The sequence below is a fragment of the Arvicanthis niloticus genome, chromosome Y (assembly GCF_011762505.2).
Source record: "Arvicanthis niloticus isolate mArvNil1 chromosome Y, mArvNil1.pat.X, whole genome shotgun sequence".
Classification (NCBI taxonomy): Eukaryota; Metazoa; Chordata; class Mammalia; order Rodentia; family Muridae; genus Arvicanthis; species Arvicanthis niloticus.
The window spans coordinates 12,352,304-12,367,871 of NC_133431.1; the positions used below are offsets into that span (position 1 = coordinate 12,352,304).

Below are 15,568 nucleotides of genomic sequence, written 5' to 3' on the forward strand. Positions count from 1 at the left end.
TATCCTCTCTTCTATCATCTATCTATCTATCTATCTCTATCTTTCTCTCCTCTCCTCTTCTCCCTCTCCTGTCTCTCTCTTCTCTCTTGTCTCTCTTCTCCTGTCCCCCCTCTTGCTCCTCTCTCTCTCGCTCTCTCCTCTCTATCGTCTCTCTCTCTCTCTCCCTCTCCCTCTCACCTCTCCTCTCCCTCTCCTCTCCCTTTCCCTCTCCCTCTCCTCTCCCTCTCCCTCTCCCTCTCCCTCTCCCTCTCCCTCTCCCTCTCCCCCTCTCTCTACAGATAAGAAGTTTGACTGGTCCTCCATCTGGCCCTACCATTTTTGGGGATCAAATTTTGGACACTGTCTCCTGTCTGTTTTGCTATCTTTATTTGTAGCCTTAGCGTCTTATTTGTGTCTCTGTAAGCCTCCACGATGGTTGCTGTGTGGGACTCTCACAGACATACACACAAAACACACACACACACACACACACACACACACACGCCCCACAGTGAGGAGTCTGGGGCATCATGGAGGAGAAGGTGTAGGCACTGCATGGGAAACATTGTCTGAGAGATTTTGCGGAAGATGCTAATGAACAGTGGGTTTCATGTCAAGCCTTGTTCCTAAAACTTGACATGTTCTAACAAAGCCTTTTGCAATTTTATTTATTTATTTATTTTTCCTTCCTTCTACTTGTTTTCACTCTGTAGCCCAAGCTGCCTAGCTATCAGCCTTTTCGGAATGAGTATGAGCTTTGCTTTGCTTTGCTTCTGCCTTCTGCTTCTGCTTCACTTCACCACGATTCCTTTAACAGAAGAACTTTAACAGACAGATTTGTGGTTTTGCTTGCCTGCTTGCTTGCTTAACATGGTTCCCTTTCTGTCCATGCAGGGTTCTGGACTGCCCTTTGGAAAAACCCATTGAGAGGCCAGAACCAAAGCTCCCCCCCCCCCCCCCCCAGAAAGCTGCAAGATGACGCATGACAGCTCATTTAGGAGAATTCCTTTCAAGGCATGGATCATCCCAGCATGGAAAGATTGCCCTCCTTCGATCCCTCCCTCCTCCCATTTTCCCTCTTCCATCATTATACTCAATAAAATAAATAAATGAATAAAGCTTCCAGTTTATTTCTTCATTTACGCTGCCTAAATTCTCCCCCCAATGCCTCCAACTGCCCCACCCCACCATCATAAAGTTCCAGGATAACCTAGGTCCTTGGAATGCTAATGGCACTCCAACTGATAACACACCCTGATAAGAGACAGAGGAAGACTCTCTCTGATCCAGCGGCCACGCCCTGCCAGCTCAGAGACGTTTCAGGCAAGGATCTGGGCTTTATTTACATAACCTGGTATTTCTAATATTGGTTTATATGATTTACACACGAGTGAGTACACCATAGCTGCTGTCTTCAGGACACACAACAGAAGAGTGAATCAGGTCCTGTGACAGAGCTGCTACGTGCTTATTGGACCTCTGGAAGAAAGAGCAGTCAGTACCCTTAACTACTCCAGCTACTCTCCAACAGGGAAATGGAGCCTAGGCCTGTGTATTAGGAAATTACAACCATTAGGCATCTGTATCCCCTCCTAATTTATTTATTTATTTATTCATTCATTCATTTGTTCTTTATTCAACACCAACCAAAGTTTGGGTCTTAAGAAGGAAGCAAGCACACCCACCCTCAGGATGGATGAATTTGGAAAGCTTACCCTACAGGGTTTACCTGAGGCTTAAAGGAATGACTGTCCAGGACTGTCCTGAGGGGGGGGGATAGATAGATAGATAGATAGATAGATAGATAGATAGATAGATAGAGATATATAGATTAGATGATATAGATATTGACATAGACATTGACATGATATAGATATATGGATGATGGTGTCACAGACTATATAGGTGGTTCCCCTTTTTCTTAACCACGGTAGCACAACTGGGACAGAATTACACACCAACCTAGCTGGAAGTGGTTGGATATTCAGACAAGGAACACTTGCATTTGCTAGGGTTTTGCTGCCAGAGTTTTGGTGGTGGTGATATGATGGTGGTGGGGTTTTTTGGGTTTTTTTTTTTTTTTTTTTTTTTTTTTTTGGGAGGGGGCTTATGGTAGAAAGAAACTGTAGTTTCTACACTGTATTCGATCAGAGTTTCCCATCCCAAAGCTCCTCCTAGATTCTTCTTCCTCATCCACCACATTCTACCTGGGCCTGTAGTTGTCAGGTTGGAGATGACTTCAATGCGAGTGACTTTGGACTTGTCTCCATTTTACCTTCTGAGAACTGGGTTTTCAAACAACAACAACATTTAAAGAGTGCAACAACTGACTACTGACTACACACAAAGATGCTGTTGGCTCCTCTTTGAGATAATACTGTGTGTGTGAACTTCCTAAATAAACACAAGTTAATTCAAACTACACAAAAGGGACACTGTAGCAAATTACCATTGCTTGGGTATATAGAAAGCAGTTTTTCCTTCCTTCTTTTCTTCTCTTCTGTTTTTTAGAAATTCAGCTGGTCCTGGGGTGCATACACCCCTCCCTTAATTCCAGCACTACTCATTAATACAAGTTTGTCTCACAAACCATCTCTAATTAAATGTACCCCCAATCTCTCTCTCTCTCCTCTTCTGTTCCGTCTCTCCTCTCTCTTCTCTCTCTTCTCTCTCTCTTCTCTTTCTCTCTTTTCTCTCCTCTATTTTCTCTTCTCTCTCTTTCTCCTCTCCTCTCTCCTCTCTCACTCCTCTCTTCTCTTCTGCTCTCTCTCCTCTCCTCCTCTCTCACTCTTCTCTCTCCTCTCTCCTCGCTCTCCTCTCCTCTCTCTCTCTCTCTCTCTCTCTCTTCTCTCTCTCTCTCTCTCTCTCTCCCTCCCTCCTCCTTCCTGGGATCATCTAAACAATGGACTGTTTTGTGTAAGCTTAAGTAGCTCCTAGCTCAATATTTCAAAACAAATGCTTCTTGTGATTCACATTTCATTTTAAAGGTACTTTCTAGATCAGAAGACCTTCCTCAGAAAAGCTTCCTTACCATTCTCACGAGTACATTGGATTCATCCTTGAAGAGGCATTAAATCCCAATGGTAGGTGGTTGAGAGCCACCATCTGGTTGCTGGGAACTGAACTCAGGACCTCTGAAAAGCAATCAGTGCTCTTAACCATGGCCATCTCTCCAGCAGGCCCCACCCAAGTCTAATTTTTTAAAAGACAGAGATGTGAGGAAAATCAGAGGGCTCAGTGGAGTAAGCCTGTGTCATATGGTAATGGGTGCCGACAAAAGGATTTATCTTACTCAAGTTACATTGGCATGAGGACGGAAATGAGGGCGGGGTGGACAACCACATGATTAGTGAAGAAATTAAACTATAGCCTGTGATACAATCTCCATCGTCCTCTCTGTCCCTCTCAGACATGAATAAATATTGAAATTAAGCTAAATGGACAATGACAGGAAGCAAGGTGGTCCCGGAGGAAAGGCAGGCCCGATCTAGGTACTAATTTCCAGGTCTATGTACAGAAGCCCCTGACTCACTTTAAAAAAAAATGAAAGGAAAATAAGACATGCGATTAACTTACAATAAACTGAACAGAATTTTTAAAAACACACTTAAAAAAGAGGGAGGGGAGGCAGTAGTGGGGTAGCCTGGCTTATAGAGAGGTCAAACACTGTTCTGCCATTGCCTCCTCAGTTGAACACACACACAGGGAAGACAGAGACAGAGAGACAGAGAGAGACACACAGAGAGACAGAGACAGAGACAGAGAGAGAGAGAGAGAGATGAGAGAGAGAGAGAGAGAGAGAGAGAATGGGGAGAGAAAGAATAAAAAAATCAGGGGATCAGGGGCAGGGTGGGGCTGGGATCTATCGGCCTGCTCTGCCTGCACAGGCTCATGCTGCCACCTACTGTCCAGCCAGCAACCTCCTTTAGTCTGTCTTCCCAACCACCAGCCAGCCATCAGTATCATGGAAATTCTCATCTGAGACCTGGAGAGTGAAAAAGTCCAAAGGAGTCCACGTCCAACAAGCAAGCACCTTAGAGGCTCCATAGCATCCAGGCTGCAGTTGTAACTAATGTCTCCTTCAAATTCTACTACAGAGACATGCCTGAAGAATGTTGAAATTGTTTCAAATGTACATGTTCCTCTGAGGGGAATCCACTTTTTTTTCTGTTTTTTTTAAGTGTTCCAAAATGCTGAGGGACACCACACTGTGTGTGTGTGTGTGTGTGTTGTGTGTGTGTGTGTGTGGTGTGTGTGTGTATTTTCTGAAGGGCATTTTTTTCTGTTTTTTGTTTGTTTGTTTTGTTTTGTTTTTTTGGAGACAGGGTTTTCTCTGTGTAGTCGTGGCTGTCTGGAACTCACTCTGTAGGACCAGGCTGGCCTCGACCTCAGAAATCAGCCTGCCTCTGCCTCCTGAGTGCTGGGACTAAAGCATGCATGACACTGCCCGCTTTTTTCTTTCTCTCTTTTTTTCATAATATATCTCTAACAGGTGGTTTCACTCCATGTAAGTCAATCTCCCTGGCAGATGTCTCACAACTTTGTCACTCCAACATCTTGGAGTCCGTAGAGTGACCTAGGCTTCACTTTACCTCTCAGGGTCTTCATGCAGGGACTCAGGATTAGGTTGGCCCTGAGGTCTTTTGGGGTTCATGCTTGTGATTTCCCCAAGAAAGGAGCTTATGTTCTTTCTTGCTGGAGAAAGGGTACATACACAGCATAAAACATTTGGTTTTGCTGAAGAAGTCAGGAGAGGGCATATTCTCGGTCTGGAAAGGTTATCACTTAATTAACCGCTTTGTTTTTGCTGTCTCTTTTACCAGTTCTATCTACTCTTCCTGGGTCTAATCTCTGCTGTGGTTGAGTAGTTTGTCTTGTGGGTTGGTGAAGATATCTGGAAATTTAAATTTATGTATAGTTTTATCTATGCAATTCCTGTCTGAAGACTTATCTACTGTGATGGTTTGAATAGAATGGCCCGCATAGGTTCATGTGTTTGAATGCTTGTCCCATAGGGAGCTGCACTAGTAGGAGGTGTGGCCTTGTTGGAGTATGTGTGCCATGTTGGAGGAAGTGTGTCACTGTGGAGTTGGGCCTTGAGGTTTTTAATAGATGTTCAAGCTATGCCAGTGTGGACACAGTCTCCTGGTGCTGCTTATAGATCAAGATGTAGAACTCTTGCTGGGCTGTGGTGGCTCACACCTTAATCCAGCACTTGGGAGGGCCAGAGGCAGCAGCTTTCTGAGTTTGAGGCCAGCCTGGTCTACAGAGTGAGTTCCAGGACAGCCAGGGCTACACAGAGAAACCTGTCCTTAATTCTCTATAGCACCTTACTCAAATGGGAGGAAGTGAAGGAGGAAAAGATTGCAGTATTTACTAATTTAATTTTCATTATTTGGTGTTATTATTGGGTGTCTTTGTTTTCCTATGGTGTTGGGTTAGGTCTTAGTGGTGCTTTCTGATTCTTTTATTAGTAGTGAGGGGCTGAATGCACAAGCCCCTTGGCTTTTGTGGTTGTGAACCTCTGGGTCCTCTGGGTCTTTTGTCTGGGCTATAGCCGCAGCATGTGTATTGATCACCTGGGTACAGCCCAGTGCAGCATCCTTCCAAATATAGAGCCAAGTACAGCAGGGGGAACCACTGGCTCTATCACCTGGGTGGGACAGAATCAAGGTGAGACTTGAACATGACCTCCAGCAGTCACTGGAGTCCAGGGAATCCAGTGATGGCATGGGAGAGTGATAGTGAGTGAGTGAGAAAGTGGGACAGAAAAAGAGGGGCCTGATCCAGGGCCTGTTTAACTGAGAGCTGGACAACCCAACCCAAGGACCACATTTGCCTTAAGCACCTGCAGTCCTGCAGGATTGTAAACACAGTTTCCTTTGATGTGTTTCTCTCCCAGAAGTCTATTGGCAAGCTTGCATGTGGGGAGGGTGGGTGTGGTGTGGTGTGTGTGTGTGTGTGTGTGTGTGTGTGTGTGTGTGTGTTTCCTCTTATCAGGTCAGTGTGGCATAGGTTAAAGGACTTAGGTTTGAAGCTAAGAGATCCAGTTCAGTCTTGGCTTCCATGTATTTGAATGATCTCTTTAACCACTGACCCCAGTTACTCCATTTGCAAAGTGACAAGATAATACTTCCTCGAGCATTCTATTGAAGTTTTAAAAACTAGCACGGTCCTCGGACACATAGTAGTGAGATCACAGAGGACCAGCTGGACCTTGGCTCAAACCCCTCCACTCTCCAGGCCTCCTTCCCATTCTGTGCATCCAGATCTGAGCTGGCAGACACTGGCAGGAAGACTTGCTGTCCAGGATGCATCCAGCCTGAATGGTAAGTCACTGGCTGCATCCCTGCCTGCACTGTGATTATAGGGTACTGAGAGAGCGATCCCTGATAAAAGTGAGGCACCAAAAGGAACCAGAGCTTTTTGTTCTCTGAGCCATTCTATTGTGTCTCTCTCATCTCCCCCACTCCCCTCCTCTATCTCAATAAATAAATAAATAAATAAAAGTAATGGAAGAGATGAAGGGCTCTCAGCACCAGATCACAACACGGGCTCCAAGCAGCTTTCCAGTGCCTGCACAGAATTCCCTCCTTTTGCTTTCCTCAGTTCAACCTAATTAAGATAAATTGGAGTTCATCCCAAGAAACAGAGTTTCCTGCATCCCTGCCACCCATCAGAGCCCTCCCTCAGTGCAGTCTGTGAACACTCTCCCTGTCTGATGCTTCCCTCAGAAGAGAACCACCGAAGTGATCACCCCATTGTCCACTGCTGTGGTCAGAGTCTCTTTCCCCAAGCATCTCTCAGGTCATGTCATACTGCCACCCTGGAAACTTCAGATGGTCCCTGTTGCTTGATTTCAGGCTCCTCAATGTAGCACAAGGCTCTTCAGAATTTGACCTTGGCCTGTCTTTGCCTCATAGACATATGTTTCCAAGTAGCAGCCAAGTCTCTGTTTCCTGCATGGGTCTGTACATTACCTGCCTTTGTGCCTTTAGTCACATGGCCCATTAGCTTGGAAAGCCTTTATCCTGGTGGGATTAGAGCCATTCTGCAGGGATTAGTTGAAGTGCCAACTCTTCCAAAAACTGCATCTTGTCAGGGAACATGCTCCTGCCTCACCTGGCACACAACAGATTCAGAATTAATGTTGAATTTGCTCACAGACCCTCCTGTGTCACTGTGAGGGCCTGCGGAACTTAAAGTAACAGTATGAGCTGTCTGCCTTGCATGTGGGGAGCCTACCTGAGGCATGCTGGAACAGCTGCTTGGCCCTAACCACTGGAGTAGACATCACTTGGGTGGTGGTTCTTCTTGGTTCAGAGTAGGGAATGGGGTATCAAAGTGGCTGGAGGCATGTAACTGGTGTCGGGTTCAGAGGGCTTGTCTTCTCTGAACCTTTTGAGGAACACATCAATCCTCACCTCAGCTCTCTCACTGTAGCTCAGTGGAGGCCTTCAGGCTTGGCATCCTGTTTGGCCTCCTCCCTGGCACTTTCTGCTGGTCCAGGTTAGCCATATAGGGCCTCATTACAGCCTAAATGAAGAAAGCAAGTGAAGTGCAGAGTTAGGACAAGGGACACCTGTCCTACATCCCAGTGGAAGAGCCAGGGCATCTGGGGTCTCTGCTGAGCAGGGAATAACGTTCAGCCTAGCTATCCCCTCTAAGAAAATCAAGATGGTAGCTAAGGGAAACCACTTCCAGGCCTGCCTGCCTTCACTTACTGATGCAGAAAAATGTGCAGACCCCCTGCCGCTGTCCCCCCCCCCACATACATGTAGAGTTCTGTTCTTGGCTGTGGAAATGTGGCAGGGAACCAGACAGATACACCTTTGCCCTTCTGAAGGTGGTTTCTAGTCGGTTGACATCATAAAGAGTTTCTGTAGTAAAAAGACATGTTCCCTTGTGTTTGGGGAATAAGTGGGTTGGAGGAAGCAGAAGGTGGTGAGAGTGTGGTGGGGACATCCCAGAGAAGAGACATCTGAATGACAGTTAAGAGGCAGGCGAATTGGTGGTGTGGAGATCTGAGGAGAGAATACTCAGGTAGACTGAACACCTAGGCTGAATTCAGGCTCTGAGGTAAGAGAACAGAATGGGTCCTGGCCAGAGTGAGGAGGGTGGAAAGGGAGGGAGGAAGAGATGGGTGGATTTTTGTAAGAACTTCATCTTTTACTCTGGGGGCCGTGGGAACCTGTAGGGTTTATTTGTTGTTTTGTTTTTTGTTTGTTTGTTTGTTTGTTTGTGGGTTTTTTTTTTTTGGTTTTTCAAGACAGGGTTTCTCTGTGTAGCCCTGGCTGTCTGGAACTCACTCTGTAGACCAGGCTGGCCTCAAACCCAGAAATCCACCTGCCTCTGCCTCCCAAGTGCTGGGATAAAAGGTGTGTGCCATCGATTATTGATCATTATTGGTTATTAATCAGTATTGATTATTATTATTATTATTATTATTATTATTATTATTATTATTATTATTGGTTTTTTTGAGACAGGGTTTCTCTGTATAGCCCTGGCTGTCATGGAACTCACTCTGTAGACCAGGCTGGCCTCGAACTCAGAAATCCGCCTGCCTCTGCCTCCCGAGTGCTGGGATTAAAGGCGTGCGCCACCACCGCCCGGCTTATCAATCAGTATCGATAATTATTGATTACTGTTTATTCATTATAGATCGGCATTGATTATTATTATTATTATTTTCTAACTACAACCAACCAGCATCAATGGTGTCAGTCGTCCCTTCTATTCTTTCCTCTAAAAGCAGAGTCACAAGGACAAAGCTGCTGAGTTCCTCTGCCTGCTGGGGCCCAAACATCGCCCCTTCTATTACATCATCACCAGTTTTCTAGTTTTCAACACCTTCACTGCCTCAGCTCGGCTGTCCTTGAACTTGCTCTGTAGATGAATCTTGCACTCAGATCTGCATAGCTCTGTCTCCTGAATGTTGAGTAATATGTGGGTAACACTCTGCCCATATCTAAACTTTTCATTACCTAAACTTGTTCTGTACCAGGATGACTTGAATCAGACATCTGCTTGATGTTCATCTCCTGGGATTTAAGTTGTATACCACCATGCCTGGACCTAAGTATATCCTATATTTTTTTAGATTTTAAATTGAAATCCCTGTATAGTAATCACAATCTGTCAATTCTCAATTTGACATGTACTTTTATCCTCTTATGTACACATAAAAACAATAACCAGTTAATAATAATGCCTAACATTATACAGTTCTCATCCATATAACGTTACATCCGTATGTTTAGGTGGATGGAATCTTGCCATAATATCACCATTTCTTTAATTCCATTGTGTGTCTTTGATCATAGGATTTAGCTTCATTCAACTTCCTGGTGAGATTTTCTCTTTGAAGCTAACATTTCATATTTTTCCTTTCTAACATTACTAAGCATGATCAAAACAATCACCATGAGAGTAAGCACAGGCCAAAAGCTATGCTTGGCTTTCCTGAGACTTCCTTTGTCAATCCAGTTAACAAAATAAACCTGTTTACCTTCAGATGAGAGCAAAACACAGCAGCATTCTTCAGCAAAACATTATAAAAATTCTATGCAAAGTTCAAACCACCCTTAGGTCATATGTGTTCTACTAGGATGGCCCATGAAGTTCCACTTAATGCATGTACAAATCCAAAGTCTAAAAATCCACATTGCATCCAACAAAAGCATGGTCAAGCCTACCAATAAGAATACTTAAGTCTGGGGTACCAACTTCTGTCTTAGAATTTCCATTGCTAAGAAGAGACACTGTGACCAAGGCAACTGTTTTAAAGGCAAATAGTTAATTCAGTCTGTATTACACTTTCAAATGTTTAGTCCAATGTCAGCATGCAGGCAGCCATGATGCTGGAGAAGGAGCTGAGAGTTCTGCATCTTCATGAGAAGGCATCCAAGAAGACATTGTCTTCCAGCCAAGTGGTAGGAGGGTCTGTTTTGTACTGGCCTGAGCTCCAGAGACCACAACCATAGTAATTCACTTCCTTCAAAAAGGTAACATCTACTCCCACAAGGCACATCTCTTAATATTGCCACTTTTTAGGGTCAAGAATATTTAAATCACCACAGTTTACTTCAACTATGAATTCTTTTATGCATTTAAATATGATTAGGACTTGCAGAGGCTTTAACATGTTAATTACTTTCAGATGGTTTCTATCTCATATGTGTTCATTTCTGTATTCAGAAACCACTGTGGCATGTAAACAATTTCCCAACTTTAGAACAATCAAAAGGTTTCTGCTCAGTTTGTGTTCTTTTATGTCTTTGGAGACTACAGAGATATGCATAGGCTTTACCACATTCATTACATCTGTAAGGTTTCTCCAAGGTGTATGTTTCTTTAAGTGTTTGGAGAGTACAGTGACATGCAAAGGCTTTATCACATTGACTACATTAATAAATTTCACTCTGCACATTTTCTTTTGTGTATTCAGAGATGACTGTGTCCTGGAAAGGCTTTACCTCATTCATGACATTCAGTTTCTCTCCAGTATGTGTTCTTTTATGTAATGGGTGATGACTGTGTCGTGCAAAGGCTTAACACCTTGATTACATTGAGTCACTCTCTTGAATGTTTTCTATTATGTAGTCACAGATAAAAGTGAATTGTCAGTTTTCCCCCAGTGATTACATTAATGAGGATTCTCTCCAGTGTGATTTCTTTGTGTGTGTGTAAAAAACTATGACATGCAAAGGCTTTACCATATTGTTAATATTCCATTAGGTTTTTAATCATAAAAACTTAACTATTCATAGGCCCATTCCCACCCCACTTCTAACGTAAATTTTTAGAAATTTTAAACTTCAGTATCATCATAACTTTCGTTTTCCTGACCTAAATTTCGATATCGATGGGGTAACACTAAAATCTGAACAGCACTTACCCTTTCTCTAACAAAAGTTCACCAGCCTGAATGAAGAAAAACCAATGTAAGAAAGACCCCTACAGATATCAGGGCCCCCAGTGTCACGGCCCCCGTCAGTATTGTCTTTACTGACATCCAGTTTCCTTTCTGTAGACACCATGTCTTTTTCAGGGCCCTGTTCGTGTACAGGGCTGTGAACTCCGTCCAGCCGCCATTGTTGTGGATCCAGTCAGCCAGGTGTATTTCTAGATAGGCCACCATCCAATCCTGTATCTGCCTCACCAATGGCTCTAAGTTTTTGTCAATACTCTCAGCACACAGGGCCGCCCCAAAGACAAAGAATTCCACAAGATGGCCCCAATTGGGGCCTCCTTGGAATGGTTCCTCTGAAACCTGGATGAAGCATTGTTGAGCTGAGCCTGGGATCACGTGTAGTTGAGCAACCAGGTCGGAGAGGGTGCGCCGGAAGCAGGTCTCAAATTCATCTCCAGCCGCCCGCATGGCTTGGTGTAGCGGGTCGGCTGTTGGGCCTTCTCCTGGGCCAGCTCCTCGGACATAACCCTTCTGCCTTAGCTTGTAGCCTACAAAGTCGGCCACTAGAGCCTGTGTATCTGGGGTTGAGGCTGGGGTCGTCATCAGGTGCGTTCAGCTGGGTTCCAAGTTTCCAGCTCAGTGATGTCAGACTGGGTTTCCTGCTTGGAACTGGTGCTCAGGCCTCCAGTCTCATATGTTGAGCCACCTTGAATGCTTTCATATGGGCAAACAGGGATTTGGAAAGAACAATATTAGGATTGAGTGCCATGAAGAAAAAAGAAAATTGAAAAAAAAAAAGAAAGAAAAACAAGGAAAAAAAGAAAGAAAAAAGAAAGAGAAAAAAAAAGAAAAAAGAAAAAAGAGAAAATAAATAGAACCAAGAAAAAAGAAAGAAAAATAGAAAAAAGAGAAAATGAAAAAAAGAAAAAAGGAAAAAAGAAAAAGGGGAAAAAAGAATAAAAAAAGAAAAAAGGAATAAAAAAAGAAAAAAGAAAAAAAAATAAAAGAAGAAAAGGATTGATTGCCCCCCTGTCTCAGTGAGCAGTGGCAGCTCCCACACAGGATTTAACCAGTCCCGGGGGTGTTCTGAACCTGGAATGAGGCAAAGGGAAGGAGTACTGTCTAATCACTCCCACCAGTCTCCAAGGCCAAGTCAGTCCAAGTCTCTGTTAGAGTTCTATTCATTTTCTCTACCTGTCCTAAAATCTGGGGCCTAAATGCACAATTTCTAATTCATCCCCAGCTGGGCAGCCAGTTCCTGACTTACCTGGGCAACAAAGATGGGTCCATTATCGGGTCCTATTACCTTATTAGGTATTGCATACCAGGGAAAGTTTTTTCTAAGATATTAGAAATATAAAATCTAAAATTAAAAATAAAATATAAAATTTAAAATATTATTATACTTATACTTTATATTTCTATTTTATTTTTACATTATTTTATATTCTACTTTTTATTTTATATTTTATATTTGATATATTTTATATTTTATTTTTGTACTTTGAATTTAAATTTTATATTTTACATTTCATATTTTATTATATATTTTGATTTTTAAACTTTATTTTATACTTTATATTTTACTTTATTTTAGTAATTTATATTTTAAAATTGTATTTATATTATATTTTATATTTATGTTTTATATTTTACATTTTATTTTATTATATATTTTAAATTTTAAACCTTATTTTATTTTATACTTTATATTTTATTTTATTTATTTTATTTTTAATTTATATTTTAAATTTGTCCTGCCAGGACTGAGTTAGCATCAGTGATGCCTTCTTCAGTTGGTCCCTATTACCTGCTATGTTGGTCATGAACTAAACACCTGAAAGTGTAAGACAGACCCAACTATTTGCCTTTAAAACAGGAAGTTCATAAGAAGACCATCAGAGTTAACTAACCTGGGCCCTAGGAGACTCTCAGAGACTGAGTCACCCACCAAAGAGTATACACAGGATGGACAGAGGTCCCCAGTATTATATGTACTACATGTGCTACTCAGTCTTCACATGGGTTCCCCAACAACTGGAATGGGGGATGTCCCTTAAGGTGTTGCCTGTCTGTCCACACTGTTCCCCATACTTGGCTGGTGTGTCTGACCTCAGTAGGAGAGGATGTGCTTAACCCTGCAGAGACTTGACATGCCATGACTGGGGGATACTCAAGTGGCCCCCAACCCTCCCTGGGGAGAAAAAAGGAGTCAGGGATGAGGTACTGTGGAAGATGGAATGGGGAGGGGGTAGTAACTGAGATATAATTAAATATATAAATAAATGGGAAAAGTAAACAATACATATAAATAAAATAAAAATATACAAATCAGCATATTAGTTTTAAATTTTACCCTACTCAATGTCTCAGGGCATAAGCCAAAGTAGGGAAGATTTTTGACAAAAGTATCACACAAATGACCTCTAACTAAAATTTTCTCAGAGTCTATTTTCCACTGAACAAGCACGACCTCAGCTACCTTTGGCTGCATTACTGTCAACACCCCAAGCTTCCATGTCCTATGAGAACAACTGATTAAGATCCATGTACAGCTTTCTATGACTTTGCCATCTCAATTTCTGATATTCTCCACATTCCTTCAAAAGGGAACATAGATTCTGTCCAGCAGCATAATCACATCTGGATACCATTTTGTTGTTGCTGTTGTTCTAACTTGCTACTCTGCTGCTGTGATTGAATGCTCTGAGCAAAAGCATCTCAGGTAATAAGTGGCTGTTGTACATGGTTCTGTCAGATCACAGTCCATCATTTTGGGAGTTTCGATTAGAAACTGAAAGCAAAAAGCATGGACAAACACTGTCTCTTGGCTTGCTCTCTTGCTTGGTCACTGTCTCATGCTCAGCCTGCTCTCTCATCCAGCCCAGGAACACTTGCTTAGGGATATTGCCACCCTCAGTGGAAAAGCCTTCCTAATCAATCATCAACACTATCTCTCACAGACATAGAAACCAGCCATTCAGATGAGGGCACACCCTCGATTGAGGGTCTCTCAGATGACTGTAGATCTGAAATGCTGAGAACTTAAGACAACTATGTCACAGACACAAAAATGAGGAAGTCATTATAAATCAAATCCAATGATTTAACCATATCAATTACAGGAGCCCCTGCCACCCCATGAGGGACTTGGAGTTGTGGCTGAGCCAGGACAAAATAGGGAGGGCATCTGGTTCAGAGCAGGGAAGGATACACTGGAATGGGGAGCTCAGAGGCTGTGCTGACCTGGGGTGAGGTGTCTTTAACCCTGGGTTCCCAGGCCAGTGCTACCAAAGATGTGGCTAAAACAGCTGGAAGGTGGATAGAGAAGCAGATTACCCCAAAGACTTGGAAATGGCCTCCCCAAAGGACAGGATCTCTGGTCCAAGGAAGATATGCTAACTCTGTTGGAATGAAGAACAACCTTCCATCTAATGACAACTCCAAAACTACAGAGTCACTTATAGACTGGGCAGAGGGTAGAATGAAAGGGGAGGGAAAATGAGGTCTTTGTCCTTTCCACCCTGTAAAACAAGGTAGAAAGAAAGTGATTGTGCCCTGGATGCTGTCTTGAAGAGTTTTCTGTCATGGACTAGTCAATGGGTATTAGTTTTGTTGGTAAGAAGGATTTAACCCAAGGTGAGGGGTCAGTAACTAAATCAACTGGAATGGAAACAGTCTCATTTCCTCAGTCACAGAATAATAAAGTGCTACACACATAACAGACAGCCACAAGGGGGCGGTAAAGGCTACCCAGCAGATTCCTCCACTTGTACAGAGGAGAAAATGAAAACAGGATGCCATAGGCCAGCCTTGTCTACAGAATGAGTTCCAGGACAGCCTGGGCTACACAGAGAAACCCCTTCTCGAAAAACAAAAACAAACAAACAAAAAAGACAATAAAAATAAATCATTTAAAAAAAAGAAGAAGAAGAAAAAAGAAAACAGGATGGCAGCAGGTGTGAGCCCTGTAGCAGTGTTCAAAGTCTGCTTTAACCTTCCCAGAAATTTAGACCAGAGGCACACTGTCCAGAATACCAGTCTCTGGAACATCTTTGAAGCACTTTGGGGCTATGACTCTCCAGTGTATTCACTGTAGCAGGGTTTCACATTCAATTTAGTCATCTCCCTCCACATATACTCAAGAAAAACCTGAAAACCAAGGCACACAGACACAAATCTAGCAGGCAAGCCACTGGCCCCAAAACAACAATGGTGCATGTTAACAAACAGCCTTTCAATCTTTTGTTTGGAAGTCCTGAGGATCTTGGGTCAATACACTAAGATATTATGTCCAACTCACAGAGACCCCAAAGACCAACAAGGAGCCCATTGCAATGCAAACACAGGGAGGTCTTTATTATGAGTTCTGTAATAAAAATTCTCACCAGTCAGCCTCACATGAGATGAAAACTGAGAGACCAAGTCTAGGGGTGCTGGGTATTTATTGTAGTTACAGAAAGATTGAGACATTAACATACAGGTCATCAACTTAATATTTTCAAAACTACATGTCCAGCATAATCTGCAGGAACCAATCAACGGGGCAAAACCATCTGACAACCATGATGTGTAGACTAACTTTTTCTCTGTAAGGTGAATTAGTTATCTACATGAAGCTCAACCCTGCAGTTGTACCTTGACTGGCTGTTGACAAGGGGGGATTGTCATAGG

The 15,568-nt window shown here is 42.9% G+C and overlaps 1 pseudogene; it reads right to left on the minus strand.

The window, feature by feature from the left end:
* Window positions 1–10,897: 10,897 nt before the first annotated feature.
* LOC143437306 (bcl-2-like protein 2 pseudogene) lies at window positions 10,898–11,497 on the minus strand (annotated as a pseudogene).
* Window positions 11,498–15,568: the final 4,071 nt, after the last annotated feature.